The 22,542-nt window shown below is 36.4% G+C and overlaps 1 protein-coding gene and 1 pseudogene across 2 annotated transcripts in view; one reads left to right on the top strand and one right to left on the bottom strand.

Moving 5' to 3' along the window:
- The window catches only part of TENM2 (teneurin transmembrane protein 2), a 1,512,848-nt gene that overhangs the window by 816,371 nt on the left and 673,935 nt on the right, over positions 1-22,542 (top strand). The gene's annotated exons all lie outside the window — the stretch shown is intronic.
- LOC112651630 (phosphatidylinositol N-acetylglucosaminyltransferase subunit Y-like) lies at positions 12,512-12,750 on the bottom strand (annotated as a pseudogene).

The following is a 22,542-nucleotide window of genomic DNA, read 5'->3' as shown; positions in this document are numbered from 1 at the left end:
TTTATGACAGCCTTTAACAACTACCATTTTATTTTCCATGTTTTGCATTTCCTAGACTCTCAATATCTGTGCTGCTCCCTCTGTTTGGATTGCTCTACCCCTTGTCTCACTTGGTAAACTGTTGCTAATACCTCAAAGACAGATGAAAATGGCTCCTTTTCTCTTAGAGCATTCCCCTACCCCCATGATGGAAAAGGACACTTACTCACCTGTGACCTCATAATATTTTCTACACTTCTGCTGTTATTTTCTCATTGAATAAATTATTTGTGCCTTATGAATTGTTGGTTCAGAATTCTGAGAGGGTGGAAACCATGAACACTTGTACTTCTACCATAGCACAGAGTAGGCATTTAGTAAATGTTTTTGAACAAAAGTTTAATCTTATAACATAGTGTTAGGGGGTCCTTGCTCTGATAAGAAGAAAACAAATTAAGTTTATCTTTAGTGTACAAAAGGGTTGCTCTGCCCTATCAAAATGATTGCATCAAGTCACCTTCTACCTCTTCTGAAACCTCCAGAGAAATTCCATCCCTTCAGGTGGGGGGAGAGGAAGAGTAAAAAAGTTTGAATGCAAGTCTATTAAATATCTTTTTCCAGTTTTATTGAGCAGTAATGGACACACACTATTTTATAAGTTTAAGATGCACAGCCTGATGATTTGATTAACGTTTATCAGGAAATGATGACAATAATCTCAGCTAACATCCACCTTCTCATATAAGCACAATAAACATAGAAAAAAAAGAGAAAAAGGAAAAAAAAATCTTCTTATGATGAAAGCTCTTAGGATTTACTCTGTTCACAGCTTCCCTAGATACCACACAGCAGTCTTAGCTACAGTCATTGTGTTGTACATTACATCCCTGGTGCTAATTTATCTTGTAACTAGAAGTTTATACCTTTTCACTAAATACTTTTTTATAAGCTCATACAAAGTATTTAGCATTTGCTTTGATAGCTGTACAAAATCAGTCTTCTGACAATTTTTTTTATTTAGATAAACTTCAGTAATTAAAGCGTCCAGTGAAATTCTGACAATTTGGAGGGTTGTGAATTAGGAAGCAATGTAGAATGATGCAATGTGACAGGAGTATGCAATAATTGGAAATATATTCATCTTAGATAAGAAAGGTCATTGCTTCCCAGTTCCACTACCTCATTTGGAAGTCAAAATGGACTGCAAAAATATCATGGGTTAGGCATGAGTGCAGTTTAGTTGAGTATCCTGCCTCTTGCTGCCAGGAGGAGAGGGGTATTGGAGAATACAGCATGGGCACTACATTCAGATTCCCAGTTTTGTGACTTATGAATTATATTAACTGAGCTAAATTTCTTAGTATGAGTGTGCATAATTTCATCTTTAAATTTGAGTTACAATAATACCTATTTTAGAAGTTTGTTGAGGGGATTAAATGAAGTTGTGCATGCATAAATCTTACTGTAATATCTGGCACATACTAAGCCACCTGGGATTTATTTATTTTTTCAATTTATCAATTTTTTTAAGATTGTATTTATTTATTCATGAGAGACATAGAGAGGCAGAGACATAGGCAGAGGGAGAAGCAGGCTCCCCATGGGGAGTCCAATGCAGAATTCAATCCAGAACCCCAGGATCACAATCTGAGCCAAAGGCAGACATGCAACCACTGAGCTACCCAGGTGCCCCACCACCTGGGATTTAAATCTCTGTCTGTCTAGTTGTTTAATGGACAAAATTATTTATCTTTACTGAATTTCATTCTACAAATCCATCATACACTATATGGTACTTACCAAAAAAATATGATGACATTTATTAAGTGCCCAGCATTTGTAGCTGCTCAATCAATGACTGATAATACTATGTATTAAAATAATCTCTATTGAACTCATTGAAATGAATTGCTGTAAGCTCTTCATATTCTTGTCTCTTCTTAATGTATGTGTGTAGAAATATCTTAGCCCAATTTTTGCTGTCCTTTGTTACCAACAAATATCTTCAGGCTTTTTAAAAGTCTGTATTACATATTCCCATATGGTTTTTCTTGAATTTTTGTTTTTTGGGTTTTTGTTTTGTTTTGTTTTGTTTTGAGTAAGTATAGTGGGAGTGACTGAAGAAGAAGGATTAAAAATAGGAGAAATATTTCTCTAACAGTATGCTTTATACCTGTATCTAACAATGGTAGAGACAGTAAGATAGCCTGGTCCTGACTTGACTTGTTTCATCTGGAGAACTCTGTTCTCTTCTGCGTATAAGATTATATGTAGTAAGTGTTGGTAACTGAGTGAATGAACAAAGATCTATATTTGTTCAATTTCAGAAGTCAAAATCTGAGGTGGAGAAAAAGCAAATCAGTCAGCAATTGTTTCTGTTTAATCACTGCCCCTTGCCTTCTGAGCCAAACTCTTGGCCCTACTGCAGAACAATTACTCTGAAGTCCCTATTCTAGTTTTCACATTTATAAATAAGGAAATTGAGCATGATTTTCAGGAGTTTCTTTAAATTTGAAAAATCTATAGTATTATGACTTTAAGCAATGCTGCCATAATTAGAACTCATTCCCGTGATTCCTGGTTTAGAATCATCTCTTTTAGATTATATCTTAATGTATTCATTCACCTTCTGTACTTAGGAGAATCTTCATGTCTTTCATAGAGTTCCCAGCCTACCCTTAAGCCCAGGGTTTCCAAATACATGAAGTAAATACAGAGGGAGAGGTGCGATGAAGGGTAGTTTTGATCGGGGGAACCTTTTAAAAAGTGCATTGACAGGTACGATCATACTAAGAATTAATGAGTTTCTGTTGATTGGAACAGAAATAAGTGACTAACTGGGCTAGCTTATAAAAGTACAAATGAATCACAGATTTAAAGTTAAATTTTCCTAATACTGAAATAGATTTTCTTAGACCTTGTAAACTCTAAAATATCTGTTGTGATGATCAAAAATACAAGTGACAGAAGTTATAGCCTCCACAGAGCCCTTCTTTGGCTCAGTATTTGTTAGTCTTCTGGAAATATCCCAGCACGTTTGAAACTGATGAGTGGACCAGAGAAAAAGGAATGGCTACTCTTCCCAAATTAAATGCATTGAAGTATAGTTTGTTTGTCACTGACTTTATCACAAACAAAAATCTTTTATGTTCCTCGACCATGTTTTTTAGAATAATCCTCCGTACCAAGCAATATGCAATGTACCTATGGCATCATTGCTTGAAGTATGATCTGCAGATCAATTATTTCTATAATATTTCTCAATTTATTTCTAAATGTCTATAATTTCTATTTTATTTCTATGTCAGATTGGAAACTTTTTAAAAAATTAGTTCACACAGATAATTTGAGAAACAATACTCTACAAGGAATAAAATTTAAAAATCAGGAATAAGAGTGAGGAATGAAACTGGAAAGGCCTGCCTGCGTGTTTACATGTGAATATCTGCGTATATGAGCAGTGCCCGTGCAAACAGCTTCAGGGCACTCTTTATCTAGTTTTGACTGTCACACCCTTGAGCTTAATATTTCACTTCCAGTATCTCTGTCTCTGTCTCTTTCTCTTCCCCCATTATGTCTTTTAATCCTCAAGGAATTCTGGGTGATGGGTGCTATAAAAAAATTTTCTTTTTGGCCCAAAGAGGACTTTCTCACAATAGGGCAGTTATCAGAAGAAAGGCCTGATTTAACTTTTTACTCTGAGTGAATCAATCCCATGTTGTCAAAATGGGCACGTGATCCATAAGCAAAGCTCTCTCCCAATCATGCCAACTGGGAGCAATCCGCCTTGCTCAAGAGTCCCATTCAGGTAGGTGGAGGCCAGGGCACCGCAGCGCTGTTGAAAATGACAGATTTATAGTCCTGTCCCTGCCTTGCATTTCAGTGGGGAAGCACGGCTTCTCTTCCAGCAAGCGGACTTAGATGTCTGTTTGCTGCTGCCCTCAAATGTGAGCACTGCTGGTGATGCACGTCACAAATGGAAGTAATATCATTTGAAGTAGTCCGGCTAGAAGCCCAGGAGCAATCTAACTGCATTAACTCCGCTGTCTGAGTGGAGAAGGCTGAAGAGGGTACATGGCTCGGCTGAGCTGATGTGAAGAAAACAGAGCAGCAGTACACAAGTCCATGACTGCAAGGAGCGTGGGAGCCTAAAGAGGTTTCACTTACTGCCTTCAAATAAATGACACCGGAGTATCACAGGACACCTAATAGTCTGTTAGCAAACCTTAGTGAACATTAGAAGTGGTTTCCTTTATTTTTGAGGGCTTTCTGATGTTTTTGTTCCCCCTTCCTACATCTTCGAGCTTGGGTGACAACTGCTTTATGCACAAGAATACCCTTTGGTATTTTTACTGATGATTTCAAAGCACTGGGCAAGAATTCTAGGCTTCCTTTATATTGTTTTCAAAGACTACAGTATATGACTTTTATTAGAAAAAGAAAATAAGGTTCAAAGTCATTAGGGTTTTTCCCCCCCACGTTTTGTAATGAATAATGGCCCAACAAGTTATCTTGTAAGAGTTATCAGAACTCAGGTACTTGGCTCTCTGTATTTGGACTCCAGTAAACCTCATTACCCAGCACTTTGTCTTTTCATAGCCTTGTTTGTGCTGTGAGTTAGATCACATTTCCTAGTTATGGTGGGAAATAGAGTACCTCTCCACCAATATCTTTCATTTATTTAGCACACTTTTACTTAGAACTGTCTTCAAACAGTTCAAGAGCCCTTAAGCTGCACTGAATGTTTTGTGTCATTCACTCTCATGGCCACAGCTTGAGGTCAGAGCTGACATTCTCCCCATTTGCAGGTAAGGAAACTGAATACTTAAAAATGTAATAATTTCACTAAGATCTAAGAACCATGAAAGTTGTTTCTTGTCTCTATAAGACATTAAACATTTTATTAATTAATACGACATATGAAATGTTCAGTTTCAACTAATGGGAATTTAAATATATATATGTAAAAACATATATAGTCATATGTGTATGCATATGTTGTATATGTATGTTTGCATATATATCCTCTGAGGAAATGGCAGATAATCTAGTCTAGACAATGCAAGAAAGGTAAGATATGGAGACGATGTCCCTAACTTTCCTAAAGTATGTGTCCAGTAGGAAGATAAAACATATATCCAGAAAATGAATGTGCAAACTAGAATATGATATGAGATAAAGTCTGAGGTCTTCCTCCCAAACTTAAAGTTCTATGACTTCTGATGAGGAATAATCAAGGAAAGCTTTCTGAAGGAGATAAAATATGAATAGAGATGAAAGACCTCGATTGTTCAAGATGGGGAACTAGAAGAGGGTTACCAGGAGATGGAACAGGGAAACAAGAAATGGGAATATTCAGAGAAAATATGAATTGAGTAGAATATGTACACAATAGGAATTGATATGAGTTAAAACAAAATAATCTCTGGGAATCAGAAAATCAACAACCTGGAAAAATAAGCCAATACACTTGTAGGAATGAAGTTTCCTGAACTTGCAGGGACAACATTCAGTTGTTTTAGGAAGATTTGTGATGGTCTTGAGTACAGTGAATTATGGCTGAGGCTTTGGAAAGACACTGCAGGCAGAGAAACCAGCCTAGTAGCTATGGCTCTTGTACAGCATATAGTAGGATAGAATGCATAGATAGAAAGGAAAATTCAAAGAAAATTCAGTAGGAGTCAAATCAACAAAAATCAACAGCATGGTTTAGGAGTGACACATACGGGTTCTTAATTAGATTCAAAACGTGCTCCTTCATTTGCCTGATTTGTATTCTTAGATGACTATTGAACCTCTCAGAAATCTCGGAGGCTCAAAGCCTTCAGGATGGGTCTCTATATGTCTTTAAGGAAGGACACATCTAGAACATGAATAGGCAAACAAGGATAACAATTCAAGGCCTAAATAACCCAAAATGTCACCTTACCAGCAATGTCAAAATGTTGATAGAAACACTATGGGTATTTACCAAGTGTTGAATGAGGAACATATACATCGCTTAGATGTAATTTCTCGGGGGCTAAGAATATTCATTAGGGACTGTGATATAGTACTTTGCTGGATAGAGAGAGAAAAATAAAATAGACATTCCAGGTGAGAGTGCCAGTAGGAGCCAGGCTTGGAGACAAGAATATTCCTTGTATATTTCACAGGGCAGGAAATCCACTTTAATGGGCTATAAGAAGATAAAACTCCAAAGGAAGTTTGGGACCAGATTAGAAATGCCTTTGAATTTGCAGATTTAGCAAATAAAATTAAAGGATACCCAGTTAAATTTGAATTTCATGTAAATAACAAGTAATTTTTGGCATAGTTTGTCCCAAGCAAAATTACTCTTTATTTAAAATTCAAATTTAACTGGGTATCCTATATTTTATCTGGCAGCCCTACCTTGAATGCCATGAGAAAGCAATTGGATTTGATTTTCAGTAAGAACCATTTGAAGGGTATTTGAGCAATAGTGTGACATGATGAAACAATTTTTAGGATAATTAATTTGGTGTGCAGGATAGAGGAGAGACTGTCTATAAGAAGAATAGCTATGGTGGTCTAGGGATAATACAGATAAGAGCTGATGAGACTTCCTGTCCTCCCACCTTCTCTTAAACCTTGTTTCTCTGCTCCCCTCTCTCTCCTGTCCTTCCTACTCCTATTGTAATATCTACTTTTGCAGAACACCTGAAGACCTAAGCAAGAGTCCCTTAAACGCAACATTCTCTGTCTTCACAGAAAAGATTAAAGTTTCTCCTTAATATGATTCCTTTCCTTTTTTGTCTTCATATTTTGCACAATTAGAAGCATGTTGTTAACATGGCTATTCTAGGTTAAATTAAATTATCACTCCTCTGAGATGAAAATAATCATCAATTTCCTTTTTAAACCAAGATACAGACTCTTAAGATCCAAGTTCAGATGACTTCCCAGTCTCCTTTTTGGCTTATACCAATGTCCTCTGGATGTGCCTTTTCAGAAGGTTCTAGTGAGAGGCCCAAGGGGTCTACAACATAAATTGCTGACCATTTTTGAGAAGATTCTCTACTCATTTAGCACTAGCCACTGTCTCGAGTGGGTAGGTAGGATTATCCAGGCTCCTCAATATATGTTGATTTACATATATTCTGAAATGATGACCACAGTAGCTTCACCTACTTCTGTCTTCTCATGTAGATACAATAAAAATAAAAGAAGAATAAACATCTCTCCTTGTGATGAGAACACTTAGGATTTACTCTCTTAAAAACTTCCCTATATATCACATGGTTAGCCATAATCATCATGCTCTACATTATATCCTTAGTACTTACCTTATAACTGGAAGTTCGCACCTTTTGACCACCTTCCTCCAATACTTCCTCCCCCTACCCCCACCCCTGCATCTGGTAACCGTAAATCTGATCTCTTTTTCTATGATTTCTTTTTCTTTTAGATTACATATATAAATGAGATCATAGAGTATCTGTCTTTGTGGGATTTATTTCACTATTTCACTTATTTAATGCCTTTAGGGTCTATTCATGTTGTTGCAAATGGTAGAGTTTTCTCATTTTAATGGCTAAATAATATTCCATTTTATATCTGTATCTATATCTATATATAATCACAACTTATTTATTCATTCATCAATGAACTGTTAAGTAGTTTCCATATCTTGTGTATCATAAATAATGCCATGAACATGGGCGTAACAGATAGCTTCTTGAATTCATCCCTTCCCTACCTTTGAATATATACCCTGAAGTGGAATTTCTCAGTCATATAATAGTTCTATTTTTACTTTTTTGGGGATCTTCCATACTATTTTCCTAGTGATTATACCAATTTAAAATCACACTAACAGTGCACATTTCTCCATATTCACACCAGCATTTATTTTACACTTGTGTTTTTGTAATTACCATTCTAATAGGCATGACATACCTCCTTGTGGTTTTACTTTTCATTTCCCTAATAACTAATGATCGTGAGCATCTTTTCATGTATCTGTTGGCCTTTTGTACATCTTCTTTGAAGACACTTATTCAGGTCCTTTGCCTGTTTTTTTCCCCCCCCATTGGGTTATTTGGTTTTTTGCTATTGTTTGTATGAATTATTTATGTTTTTGACATTAACCCCTTATCAAATATATGGTTCACATATATTGTTTCCTATTCTGTACGTTGTCTTTCATTTTGTTGATGATTTCTTTTGTGTGCAATTCAGCTTGTTTATTTTTTATTTTATTCCTTGTTCTTTATGTGTCATATCAAAAAAAAAAATCATTACCAAGACCTATGTTAAGGAGCTTTGTTCCAATGTTTTCCTCCTAAAGTTTCATGTTTTCAAGTCTTACATTAAGTCTTTAATCCATTTGGAGTTAATTTTTATGAGTGGTAGGAGATATGGATCCAGTTTCATCTTTTACATGTGAATATCCAATTATCCCAGCACCATTTTTTTAAAGGACTCCTTTTTCCCCATTGACTACACTTGGCTGTCTTGTGAAATATTGTTTGACCATATTTGCTTGGGTTTATTTTTGGGATCTCAATTCTGTTCCATTGATCTATTTGTTTTATGTAAGAACCATACTGCTTTAATGACTATAGCTTTATAACAGAGCTTAAAATCAAGAAATATGACATCCCCTGCTTTGTCCTTTCTCAAGATTTCTTTGGTAATTCAGGGTCTTTTGTGGTTCCATATAAATTTTAGGATTTTTTCAAGATTTCATTTATTTGGGCATCTCAGGTGGCTCAGCAGTTTAGTGCCGCCTTCAGCCCAGGGTGTGATCCTGGAGATCCGGGATCGAGTCCTGTGTCAGACTCCCTGCATGGAGCCTGCTTCTGCTTGTGTCTATGCCTCTCTCTCTCTGTCTCTCTCTCTGTCTCATTAATAAATAAATAAAATCTTTAAAAAAATTTTTTCATTTATTTGTTTGAGATAAAGAGCAAGTGAGCACAAGCAGGAAGGAGAGGGAGAGAGAATCTGAATCAGTCTGTGCTGAATGAACCTGAAGCCTGATGCAAGACTCAATCCCATGACCAAGAGATCACTATCTGAGCCAAAACCAAGAGTCAGATACTCCACTAAATGAGCCACACAGGCACCCCAGAAGTGTTTTTTCTACTTGTAAAAAATTCCACTGGAATCTTGATAGGGTTGTATTGAATCTACAGATGGCCTTCAGTAGTATTGACATTTTAACAATATTAATTATTCTAATCTATGAACAGGGATACTTTTCCATTTATTTGTGTCTTTTTCTATTTTTTTCTATCAATGTCTTGTATTTTTCTTTAAATTTATTAGTTGGCATTTTATTGGTTTTGATGGTATAGTAAATGATATTTTTTGTTTCCTTTTCAGAAATTTTGTTGTTAATGTATAGAATTGCTATTAATACTTACATATTAATTTTGTATCTTGGAATTTTACTGAATTCAATGATTGGATCTAACAATTTTTTTTATTGAGTTTTTAGGATTTTCTGTATATAAAATCATGTCACCTGCGAATAGAGACAATTTTATTTTTCAATTTTATCTTTGATTTCTTTTTCATGTCTGATTGGTCTTGCTAGAACTTCCAATACTGTGTTGAATAGGAGAGGCACCTTTGTTTAGTTCCTGATCGTGGAGGAAAAGCTTTCATCCTTTCACCACCTAGTATGATGTTAGTTGTAGGCCTACCATATATGGGCTTTATTATATTGGGATAAATTCCTTCTCTGCTAATTTGTTAAGAGATTTTATCACAAATAGATATTGAATTTTGTCAAATGTTCTTTTCTGCATCTATTGAGGTGATCATATGATTTTCTTTCATTCTATTAATGTGATGTATCACACTGATTGATTTGCATATGTTAAACCATTCTTGGATCCCAGGGACAAATCCTGGTTGATTATGGTGAATGATCCCTTCATGTGCTGCTGACTTCAGTTTTCTATAATTTATTGAGAATTTTTGCATCTATATTTATCAGAGATATTGGCCTGATATATAATATATAATATGGTTTTCTAGTAGTGTCTTTTTCTGGTTTTGGTATCAGGATAATGCTGACCTTGTAAAATGAGTTTGGGAGTGTTTCCTCCTCTTTAAGTTTTTTTGTTTTTTGGTTTTTTTTGGGGGGGGGGAGGGGGGCTGGGTTATTTGGAAGGGCCTAATAAATATTGGTGTTAAACTTTCTTTAAATATTTGGTAAAGCTCACCAGTGAAGCCATCTAGTCCTGGGTTTTTCTTGATTAGGAGATTTTTAATACTGATTCAATCTCCCTAGTAGCAATTTACCTATTCAGGTTTCTATTTCTTTTTCACTTAGCTTGCTAAGTTTAATGTTTCTAAGAATTTTTCTACTTATCCTAGGTTATTCAGCTTTTTGGTGTATAGTTGTTAGTAGACTCATAATCCTTTGAATTTTTGTGGTATCAACTATAATGTTTTTCTATTTATAATTTTATTTATTTGAACACTTTCTCTTTTTTTCTTCATTAGTCCACCTAAGGGTTTGTCAATTTTATCTTTTCAAAGTACCAGCTCTTAGTTTGGTTAATCTTTTCCATTGCTTTTCTGTTTTCTATTTCATTTATTTCTACTCTATTCTTAATTCTTTCTTTCTTTTGCTAACATTGGGTTCAGTTTGTTCTTCTTTTTCTGGTTCCTTAAGTTATAGATTTAGGTTGTTTATTTGGTATAATTGGCTAAATGCAGGCATTTAGCTATGACCTCCCCTCCTAGAAATGCTTTTGCTACATTCCACAAGTACTGGTATGTTGTGTTTTTATTCGTTTGTCTCAAGAAACATTTTTATTTCCCTTTCATTTCTTCTTTGATTAATTTATTGTTCAAGAGGGTGTTGTTTAATTTCCTCTTGTTATTGATTTCTAGTTTTATGCCATTGTAGTCAGAGAAGATAGTTGGTATGATTTTAGCATTGTTAGATTTGCCAACTTTTGTGGCCCAACACATGGTCTGTCCTAGAAAATGTTCCATGTGCAGTTGAGAAGAATACACTTTGTATTATCATTGGAGAGAATGTTCTGTATATGTCTCTTAGGTCCATTTAGTCAATAATGTTGTTCCGGGTTCCCTTCTTTGCTGTTCTTTTGCATCTCCAAGGGCAGCATGAATACAGGCATAGCTCAGATATATTATGGTTTCAGTTCTAGACCGTAGCAATAAAGTGAATATCACAATAAAACAAGTCAAATGAAGTTTTTGGTTTCCTAGTGCATATAAAAGTATGTTTATACTATATTGTAGTATATTAAGTGTGTAATAACATCATGCCTAAAAAATGTGCATACCTTAAATTAAAAATATTCCTAGAAAATGCTAACCATCATCTGAGCTTTCAGCAAGTCATAGTCTTTTTGCTGGTGAATGGTTTTGCCTTGATGTTGATGTTGATAGTTGTTGACTGATCAGGGTGGTGGTTGCTGAAGGTCAGAGTGTCTGTGGCAATTTTTAAAAATAAGACAACAATGAAATTTGCTGCATTGATTGACTCTTCCTTTCACGAGTGATTTCTCTGTAGCATGTAATGCTGTTTGATCACATTTTACCCACAGTAGAACTTCTTTCAAAATTGGAGTCAATCCTCTCAAACCTGCCTCTGCTTTATCAGCTAAGTTTATGTGATATTCTAACTGCTTTGTTGTCACTTCAACAATTTCCACAGCATCTTCACCAGGAGTAGATGCCATCTCAAGAAACACTTTCTTTGCTCATTCATGAGAAGCAACTCCTTATCTGTTCAAGTTTTATCATGAGAGTGCAGCAGCAATTCAGTCCCATCCTCAGACTCCACTTCTAATTCTAGTTCTCTTGCTGTTTGTACCATATGTGCAGTTACTTCCTCCACTGAAGTCCTGAACCCCTCAAAGTCATCCATGAAGATTGGAATCAACTTTTTCCAAACTTCTGTTCATATTGATGCTTTGCCCTCTTCCTATGAGACACAAATTTTTCTTAAATGGGAAGTGTCATTTTATTATTACTCATGTAAGCATTTGATGCCAAGGAAACAAATGTAATTTTACAAACTCAGAATGTTTGCGAGTATATGAAACTTACATTTTTTTGTAGTTTTCTATCACACTACCTCAAATGCATTTCTTTACAACTATTCTAGCATAGCTCCTCTGGAATTATTTTAGTTATCCTTAACATGTGACTGCCAAATACTTTGAATCTAAAATAAACAATTAAAATGTTAATGATTAACTTTTAGATGACTGGAGTGAGAAAGTCATCAGGTGATGGTTGGGACCATTAATTTTCAATAAGAAACTTTGTTGAAATATTTCTTCTGATGCAGTAGTTATAAATTAGACTTTTCAAAAAACAAAGTCAGAACAAAAGTATAATAAAAGAAGCTTCTGCAACTTAAGCCTCCCATAGTCCTAAACCTCTGAGAGAAGCAAGGCAAAGTACCTTTCCTGCAAATTAAGTGGGTTTCCAGTATTTCTGTGTGGTTGAGCTTTCAGAGACAGACACTCAATACATATCATTAATATATATATATACTATCTTGGCCCTGGTTATATTAATTATATCTGAAGATTTTAACACCCATCTACGTCCAAAGGTGGAACAACACAGAAAATGGCATCGTAATCAGCCTAAGCAGACTGTAAAAGCACAGGCTGACTGTGCTAGTGCAGCCCTGTGGCAAGGCTTCTTCCACAGAGACTGAGTAGAACAGACCTGCTAAAGAGATCAGCAGAATAAGGGCAATGTAGGAAGAGACAGAAACAATCTTCTCCCCCACTTACTGATTGCCATTCTGACTTTTTAAAAGGTAAGCAGTACTAAGAAAATTAAGTTCTGTGTGTTGTTTTTTGTTTGTTTTTTCGGAGGGAGAGAGAGAGAGAGAGATAGCTTGAGCGGGGTGGGGAGGCACATAGAGGAAGAGGGAAAGAGGGAATCTTAAGCAGGCTCCACATTCAGCATGGAGGCTCCACCTCACAACCCTGAGATCATGACCTGAGCCAAAATCCAGTCACATTCTTAACTGACTGAGCCACCAGGGGCCCCTGTGGTATTGTTTTTAATTATGATCTGGTGCTGCCCCATTTCTTCTTCTTATTTTGATGTGTCATCCTAGTTGCCTGCAGTATCATATTAGGATCCCCATTAATAATTGGAAAAGCTATTTCCAACTTGTCATTAATCAACTCAGTTGTCGATGCTTCATATCTGAGCGGCTTTTTGGAGAGCAGGCACACCAGGAATTCAAGCAGCACCAGGTCAAAGGCACGGGACGGGTCCTCCATCCTCCCACTCTTGTCTGCTCACTGCCACCATCCCGACACATGAAGGCACCTGTGGGTGGGCGACCATGCACAGTGGCACCTATGTACCCTGCAGCCCTAAAGTGGGAGCCAGCAGCATGCTCTGCTCAGCATGGTGTGGCAACCCATGACCACACTGCCTGGCACCCGCGGGGCTTCAACAACAAATGGTCTTAATGCATCCAGAATGATGAAATTCTTTCCAAAATGTTTTCGATTGCCTTTGCCCAGATCCATCCGAAGAATCACTATGGCAGCTATAGCCGTACAAAATGTATTTCTTAAATAATAAGACTTGATGGGATGCCTGGATGGCTCAGCGGTTAAGCTCTGCTTTCATCTCAGGGTGTGATCCTGGAGTTCAGGGATTGAGTCCCACATCGTGTCCCACATGGGGCTCCCTGCATGGAACCTGCTTCTCCCTCTACCTGTGTCTTTGCCTCTCTCTCTCTCTCTCTCTCTCTCTGTGTGTGTCTCTAATGAATAAATGAATAAAATATTTAAAAAAATATAAGACTTGAAAGTTGAAATTTCTCCTTGATCCATGGGGTGCACAATGGATGTTGTGTCAGCAGGCATGAAAAGAACATTGATCTCATTGTACACCTCCATCACAGCTCTTGGGTGACCAATTGCATTGTCAATGAGTGGTAATATTTTCAAAGGAATCTTTTTCTCTAAGTAGGTCTCAACAGTGGGCTTAAAAGATTCAGTAAACTGGGGTGCCATGGTGGCTCAGTCAGTTAAGCATCTGTCTTCGACTCAGGTCATGATCCCAAGATCCTGGGATAGAGCCCCGAGTCAGGCTCCCTGCTCAGTGAGGAGTCTGCTTCTCCCTCTCTCATTCCCTCTCCCCCTTCCTCTTGCTCATACTCTCTCTCACTCCCTTGGTCTCTCTCTCAGATAAACAAATTGTTTTTTTTAAAAATTCAGTAAACTAAATTGTAAACAGATGTGCTGTCATCCAGACTTTGTTATTCCGTGTAAAGTACAGGCAGGGTAGATTTAGTATAATTCTTAAGAGCCCATGAATTTCCTGAATGGTAAATGAGCACTGGCTTCAACTTAAGATCTCCAACTACTTTAGCCCCTAACAAGACAGCCAGCCTGTCCCTTGAGGCTTTGAAACCAGGCACTGACTTCTCTCTAGCTATGAAAGTCCTAGATGGCATCGTTTTCCAAAAGAAGGCTGTTTCATCTACATTGAAAATCTGTTGTTCAGTGTAGCCACCTTCATTACTTATCTTGGCCACATCTTCTGGAGAACTTGCTTCAGCTTCTACATCAGTACTTGCTGCTTCATCTTTCATTTTTATGTTATGGAGACAGCTTCTTCTTTTAAACCTCACGACCCAAACTTCTGCTAGCTTTGCTTCTGCAGCTTCCTTACCTCCCTCACCCTGTATATAATTAAAGACAGTTAGGGCCTTGCTCTGGATTAAGCTTTGTCTTGAGAGCATATTGTGGCTGCTTTGATCTTCCATCCAGACCACTAAAACTTTCTGCATATCAGCAACAAGGCGGTTTCACTTTCTTATCACTCATGTGTTCACTAGAATAGCACTTTTAATTGCCTTCAAGAGTTTTTCCTTTGCATTCATCACTTAACTGTTTGGCATAAGAGGCCCAGCCTTTGGCCTATCTTGGCTTTTGATGTGCCTTCTTCACTAAGCTTAATCATTTCCAGCTTTCTATTTAAAATGAGAGATGCATGACTCTTCCTTCTACTTCAACACTTAGAGGCCATCATAAGATTATTAATCAGCCTAATTTCAATATTGTGTCTTAGGGAATAGGGAAGCCCAAGGGGAGAGAGAGAGAAAGAGAGAAGGGAGCTTGTCAGTGGAAGAGTCAGAACACACAATATGTATTAAGTTCACCATCTCATATGGGCATGGTTTGTGGTGCCCCAAAACAATTATAATAATAACATCAAAGATCCCTAATTATAGATCACTGTAACAAATATAATAATAATGAAAATGTTTGAAATATTATAAGAATTACCAAAATATGAAGCAGATACCATTGGGAAAATGGTGCCAATAGACTTGCTTGACTCAGGGTTGCCACAACCCTTAGATTTATAAAAAATGATAATGATAAAATGTGAAAGAGGACAGAGGTCTATGAGTTAGGAAATATGGGGTACATTTTATTTTAACGTGGGTCTAGGAAAGAAACAGAACTCATCAGGTACTTGACCTAAGACCTCAGACCAGCCCCTGTAGTTGGTTTAGCTGTAGACTTTATAAGCTGTCTGTTTGACTCAAGATCACATGCACAGCCCCATCACAAAGGTCAGCATGCTATATGTGCCGAGTAAATACTGTTGAGAGAATGGATTGAAATGATTTAAAGTTTTATGAGCTAGATTTCTTCATCTGTAAAACGTAGGCAGCAATGTTGTCAGGAATAAATGAGATGGTACGTAAGTTATATGCATTACAGTGCCAGTCACATGATGATAACAATCTCATCATCATCTTCTAGTATCACCTCTGTCAATGTGTGCTTAACTATCATTTCAAATTATTATATCAATAGTTAGATTTTTTATGAAATAAAAAATTGAAAGTTCTAAGGATAGGTTGAACTCAGAGTAGAGAAATGGGAGCCTCATCCATCAGGAAAAATATGGTTTTCTCAGAATGATGATGATTCTTCTTTTTGAAAAACAAAAAAACAAGACCTTATGAAAAGGCCACCACGTTCTACCTCTGACACTCAGTGTGTACTTCTATAAGCTCTTACTAGCTCTCATAACCTCTGTCTTCTTCCATCTTCCTGGGCATGTTTCAAAGATTAAAATCATAGGTGATCCTTGGGGAAATGTGTAATTGTAACCCAGATGGGTTTCATTAGGATAGAATGTATAAGGATGAAGGTTACAAATGAAATAGATATTACTAAGGAATGGGATACAATTGGACATCAAGCAATTCACACTTTAACATACCTTCTGGATATATATTTAAATATATATACATATATTTCTATATGTAGAAAAATAAGTGGTAATAACAAAACCATGATATCTGAACTATAAAACAAACAGTCAGCTGACACTTTAATGGAAGAGGAAAACTTTTCAAATATTTCAGAGTGTAGGATACTGTAAGTAATGGAAAGTTTCACATGAAGAGGCAATATTTACAGTCCAAACTTGTCACTCTGTGTCCCAGTTGCCTCATCAGCAAAATGGGACAATTGGACCTAACCTAGCTAATGCATAGATTTTCTTGCAAATTGCTTCCAAGTGAGTATCAAAGAATCTCTGATCCTTTAAGACACCAAACACCATAGGTAAAAGAAAAACAAGTTTGAGAACACATGTATGGTTTGGAAGGTAATTTTAAATAATTGAGATGTATTTATCCTCCATTTTTGAAATAAGGTTCAGAATTCAGCTGGAATTACAAGTCTCATCAGATACTTTGAACTTGATACAATTTAAATAGGCTAGTTTGAGCAAGATACAGAAGATTGTGCATTTCCCAGGTTCAGCCAGTTGTCAGGCCTGCTGGATTGACTGGTGATGTCTTGATTGGGTATGATTCCCCTTGACTCATTTCTCTGTTGTTGGTAATTAAAAGCTGTCTAGTTTTATTCTCATTTAATCATAAGTGAAAGGGTAATGTCTGCCAGACTTTTCCTATTCATTTGGTGTTTGCAACACTGCTGAGCCTTGAGATCACGAATTTTAAGCTGAAGATCCTGATAACTGAGTATCAATGCAGATGGTGTATTGGTGTTTTGCATCTGGGAGCTGATAATCAATCTCCAAGCTAATTGGAATACAATCCCCAGTGCAAATGGATAAATTGGCATATATGATCTATCTTCTCATTCCAGCTTTGAAAAGCAGAAACTTCTGTGTGTAGATAGAAAACATTGTTTATAGGGATGCCTGGGTGGCTCAGCGGTTAAGCGTCTGCCTTGGGCTCCGGGCATGATCCTGGAGACCTGGGATCGAGTCTCACATTGGGCTCCCTGCATGGAGCCTGCTTCTCCCTCTGCCTGTGTCTCTGCTTCTCTATCTCTCTGTGTCTCTCATGAATAAATAAATAAAATCTTAAAAAAAAAAAAGAAAGAAAGAAAGAAAGCATTGTCTATCAACTGAGGTTCCCACAGATCTCTGGGACTAGCACAAGTACCTAATTTTATGCTGGCAGGAAAACTCTTATTGAAGAAGTAGGATTCAAAATGATAGTTGGCCTCTCTCTAGTCTTGGTATGTTTTGTTCTGGTTCTTAGAGCTTTCCCTTCATTATGGTTTTAATCATCTCGATCAGCATTATTATAATCACAAAATGTCAGCCTAAGAAAACGATAATCTCATCGTCATTATGTTTCAATGTCACCTTTGTCAACTTGTGCTTAGCTATCATTTCAAATTACTGTATCAATGCTGTAATTAGATATAATTTGTGATATGACCAGCATTCACAGGTGAGTGGTTTTTCAAAAAATCCCACACCAACTGAAATAGTTTGTTATTATAGGTCTTTTCTTTCAGAACCAAATATGTTTAATGTAGGCTTTCACTTGAGAAATACTCCAAATCAAAATGTTACATTTTATGACAACATGACTTAATATTTATTACTTGAATATTATACACTATGTGTGTGAGTTGGAAGCACTGAAACCTCTATCCTGTTCTCTATAGTTTCTTTTTCCTCTTCTTTTCTTTTTTTAACATAGGATGGCATAAGGAGGTTTCTTAGGATTGTCTTCATGCATGCAATTAATGAAATTCAAATATCTCTCTTTTACTAGTCAAATTCCTTATTGAAATTGACCACTCCATAATGATTTTTATTATTTCATTGCACTGAATCATAGGTTTAAGATATTTTCCATTCTATTAAGTCTTCTTTTAAACCAAGATAAGATTAGGGTGTAAGAAAGGAAGAGAGGTGATGATTTGGAGACAGATTTTCTACCTTCGCTTATGGGAAGAAGTATTCTAGGTTAAAAAGTAGGACTGGTTGATCGAGCATAAAAGTGATTCATGAAATATGACATCTCTTTAACATTGAGGGAAAAAATGCTTTCCTTCATTGAATGCTTTCTCCCATATGCAAAATATTGACACATCCCTATTATATCAAACAAAAGCCTTCGTTCAGAGAGATAATTTTATAGAGCGGCTGGTATCATGTGATCTTATTAATATTTATGAAATATGATAATAATATGGAAAAGGGGGAACTGGAATACAGCCCTATCTTCCTAGACCCTATTCATTTCAGCTTCAAAATGTTTTTTCATTTCACACATCAGACGCTAATTAGCAAATATCTAATTAGTGTTAGAAGATTAATCGCTCATGGGAGTTGTTGAGGCTTTGAGCTTTCATGCATGCAAAAACAGTGCCACTTTAGGTGCATTTGTTAAGGTACAGTAACTTTAAATGATACAACTTTTATTTTTCTTGGAAAAAAATTTGAAATTACAGCAATGGAGTAAATTTAAGCTCAAGTAAAAAGAGAGCGGGGAATGTTCAGTTGAAAAGATAAAAATGAGGCCATTGAGAACCACACTTTCAATCCAATCACCAAGTGTTAAGCAAGAGCCTACTCTGCTTTAGGCACTATGAGGAAGTACTCACAGGAGTCAGAAAATCAAAAAATGTAGCCCCTGACCTCCACATGGCTTAGGGAATTGAAGGAAGGGTTTGCAACTGTGGCCTCTGGACCAAATTTAGCCAGCCAATTGGTTTCCTATGTCTATAAACTAAAAATGGCTTTTACATTTTTTAAATAGTTGAAAAAGATGTAAGAAGGATGATATTTCATGACACATGAAAATTAAATGAAATTCAAATTTCAATGTCCATTGAAAAAAAAGTTTGATTGGAACACAACCATGCTTATTCATTTATGTAACTGCCTATGGCTGCTTTCAGCTACAATAGCAGAGTTAAGTAGTTGCAACAGAGACCATATGGCCCTCAAAGACTAAAAGTATTTACTCTCTGGCCCTTTGCAGAAAAAAAAAAAAAAAAATGTGCCCACCCTGAATAAAGAGCTAAATTTTTTGATGTAGAGGAGTCATTTTTAGAGTCAAGTAGAGTGACACTAGTTCTAAAATTTGTTAGCTTGTGTGACTTTGGGTAGGGGATTTAAAACTTCTAAGCCTCAGTTTATAATACAGGAATTATGGATCTCTTAAAAATATATGAAAACTGAGGCTTTGAAGAATTAAATAGGATTACTTAAATAAAGTGCCTCACTTGGTACTTTGACTCATGGTAGATAATTCATAAAAGTTACTTCCCTGGCCCCCATTGCCTCCTAAATACAAAATAAAGTTAGATTTCTCTATTAATTCTTGCCCTCCTTAAGAAGTTTTCTAAATAGAAGGGTGAATGGCCCAGAACAGGGAGCAGTACTATTTTTCACCCACTTATGAATAAGATGGAAAAGGGGATAGATACTAAACTAAAATGATCTCACTGGAGAGTTTCTAATATTATGGTAAGTTGTTCCTATCTTATCCCTAAATGCCCTTAAGCATCAATTCCGTCTCCTAATAAAAACTGAAAGAAGGAAGTAGCCAGGAAGAATTTATTGTTAATGTAAGTTCCAATGATGTTGTTCTTATTTTTTTACTCATAAAAATCTCAGTTTATACCAAATTCCTATTTACAATTCATGGCTGTCAGATCTTTCATTTAAGTACACACATATTAAATTTATTGACTGTATCCTGTGGAGTTAATGATGGGTAACTCATTAAATGCCACAGGGGGCCTTTTATAAGTAAGACTTTTTTTTTTTTTCCAGAGGGTGAGGTGTTTGCAGGGAGGAGGGTTTAGGGTAAATTGAAAACTTTAAAAATTACTTTTTAAACTGAAAAATCTCTGTGTTTTAGAGCAGCAGGAATTTTAATCAACACACATACACAACATCAAAATTTAGTTATGTAAATAGTAAGATTGGCTTCTAGAATCAATATATCTACATTGAAATTTGACCATAATTCAAATCGATTTATATGTTCTTGTGAAACAAGACTGCAAACTACTAAAGACATTTAAAATAAAGTTGAAACTAAAGATATAATGGCTTCCATTTCATCTCTCCGAAGGTTGTGAGCAACATTAGTATGTTTTCTCTGAAAGCCTGTCCATTAGCAAAATATTTTGAAATTATGTTGATTTTAGATGACTGATATATAAATCAATAATTTGAGGAACAGGATCACAGTCATATGTAGCATATAATCACATGCTGTGAAATATATATTGGAATTACTTTTGATGATTGCTATCCTGGATTGGTGGGAGAGGAAAAGTTGGGATTCTGGAATAATCCCACATTACTCACTGGTCACTCTGTATATTCAGTGTGCCCACTCGGTCTCGAAGTGCTCTGGGAAGTGGGCAAGTTGTATTTAGGGAGAGTGACAGTAGGGGGTTTGGCATGGGGTGGGATGACCTAGCACTAGAGACAAGGATTTACTAACAGTGCATAAATTGAGCCAGAATCCCTTAAACTCTCTCACCAGAGGGTTTTTTACATCATCTCATAAAAGCCAAATAGAGAAGAAAGAAAGGAAGTGATTATAAATACAACTAAAAGAAATCAGTCATGAAGAGTGTTCTTCATATTTGAAGAGAAGATGTTCCCAACCAGCCAGGTGTTTTTAACACATTTTTCAAGAGCTTTTCTATATGTGAAGTCTGTGGGGGTTTATAAATGTTGTCTGGCCCCCAAGAGCTTACCATCAGCTCTTTCCTTGGCATCTGTGGACCTCTAAACCATTTGAATAAGAACCACCAGGAATGAGGATAGTTGTTTTAAAAATACAGATTACTGTGTCCTTTCCCTATCTGCCTCCACTAAATCTCTGAGAAGTCAAGCTCTGCAAACTGAATGTTAGTGAGCTTCTCAAGGGATTCTTAACACCTTAAAGTTTGAGAAAAATGTCTCTGGGTCATTGTCAAACAGGAAAAATGTAATTAATTGTCTGCATATGTTTTTCATTGCCTTTACCTATAAGGTCATTTCTCTTGTTTTGTTCTCATCCAAGCAACAACTTCATCATTGCCTCTCATTATATTCTCTAGTTTCCTTTCTGTTACCTACAAATGGCTTTGCAGTGAAAATTTAAAAGATGTTATAATACCAGCAATGAGTGAGGAGCCAGCCACACAAAGTGCCAGAATAACTTGGTGTCCCAGTTGTTTCTTGCTGTGTTCCAAACCACCCTCTAACTCAGGAGCTGGTAGGTCAACTGAGCAGATCTTTGGCTGGATTTACCTGGGATCAGTCACATGACTAGAATAATCTCCAAGCTTAAATGAAGGCTGGTCTGGGGCCAGTGATTTTAGAAGTGTGGTCACTGGGTCACTGGACCAGCACCATTAGCATCACCTGGAAAGTTGGAAATGAACATTCTGAGACACTGTCCCAAGTTTACTGAATTAAAAGCTAGGAGTGGGTTTCCTAAGTTTTAATAAATCCTCTAGGTGATTCCAATGCACACTCAAGATTAAAAACTCTTGTATAGAAAGCATAAGATAAGAGGGTTTGTCTGTGTTCCAAGTGATCTCATCCTCCCATAGGGTAGCCTGAGCTTCCTTAAATAGTTGGTAGCACATTCCAGAGGGGTGAAAACAGAAGCTGAAATGCTTCTTGAGGCCTAAACCCAGAAGTTGTCCAGTGTCATGTGTGATATATTCTAACAGTTAAAATAAACCACAAGACCAACCCAAATTCAAGGGAAAGGAAAATAAACTCTACTTCCTATTAAGAGGAATAGTGAAATCACATAGCAAAGAGGTATGAATACAGGAACAGGAATAATTGTTTTGGCCATCTTTGTATACAATCTACTGAACTAAGTAACATTTAATAGACCTAATTTCATATTATCAACAACAGTCCCCAACATTGTCTTAAAGGATTTTTTCTTCTGTGCAAAAAGTACATTGCCAATTGTGTAAGTTTCATAGGGTGGACATAGCAAAATAACTGGGTGGATCAAAATAACAGAAATTTAGTTTTTCACAATTCTGGAGTCTAGAAGTCCAAAATTAAGGTGTCAGTAGGACCATGCTCCCTTTGAAACCTGTATGGGAAAATCCTTCTTTGCCTCTTCCTAGCTTCTGATGGTTTGCTGACAATTCTCACTTCAACCCAGGACACCCTCCCAGATTTCAATTGGACAGTTGACTATATTTTATAATATTTAGAATTAAGGAGTAATTCTGTACTAGGAAGAGGGATGGACTTCAAAGATCTTAATTTACCACATAGTTGTGTATATTT

This window comes from Canis lupus, chromosome 4 (genome assembly GCF_003254725.2).
Source record: "Canis lupus dingo isolate Sandy chromosome 4, ASM325472v2, whole genome shotgun sequence".
NCBI lineage: Eukaryota > Metazoa > Chordata > Mammalia > Carnivora > Canidae > Canis > Canis lupus.
This window is presented reverse-complemented; position numbering and strand designations above follow the sequence as displayed.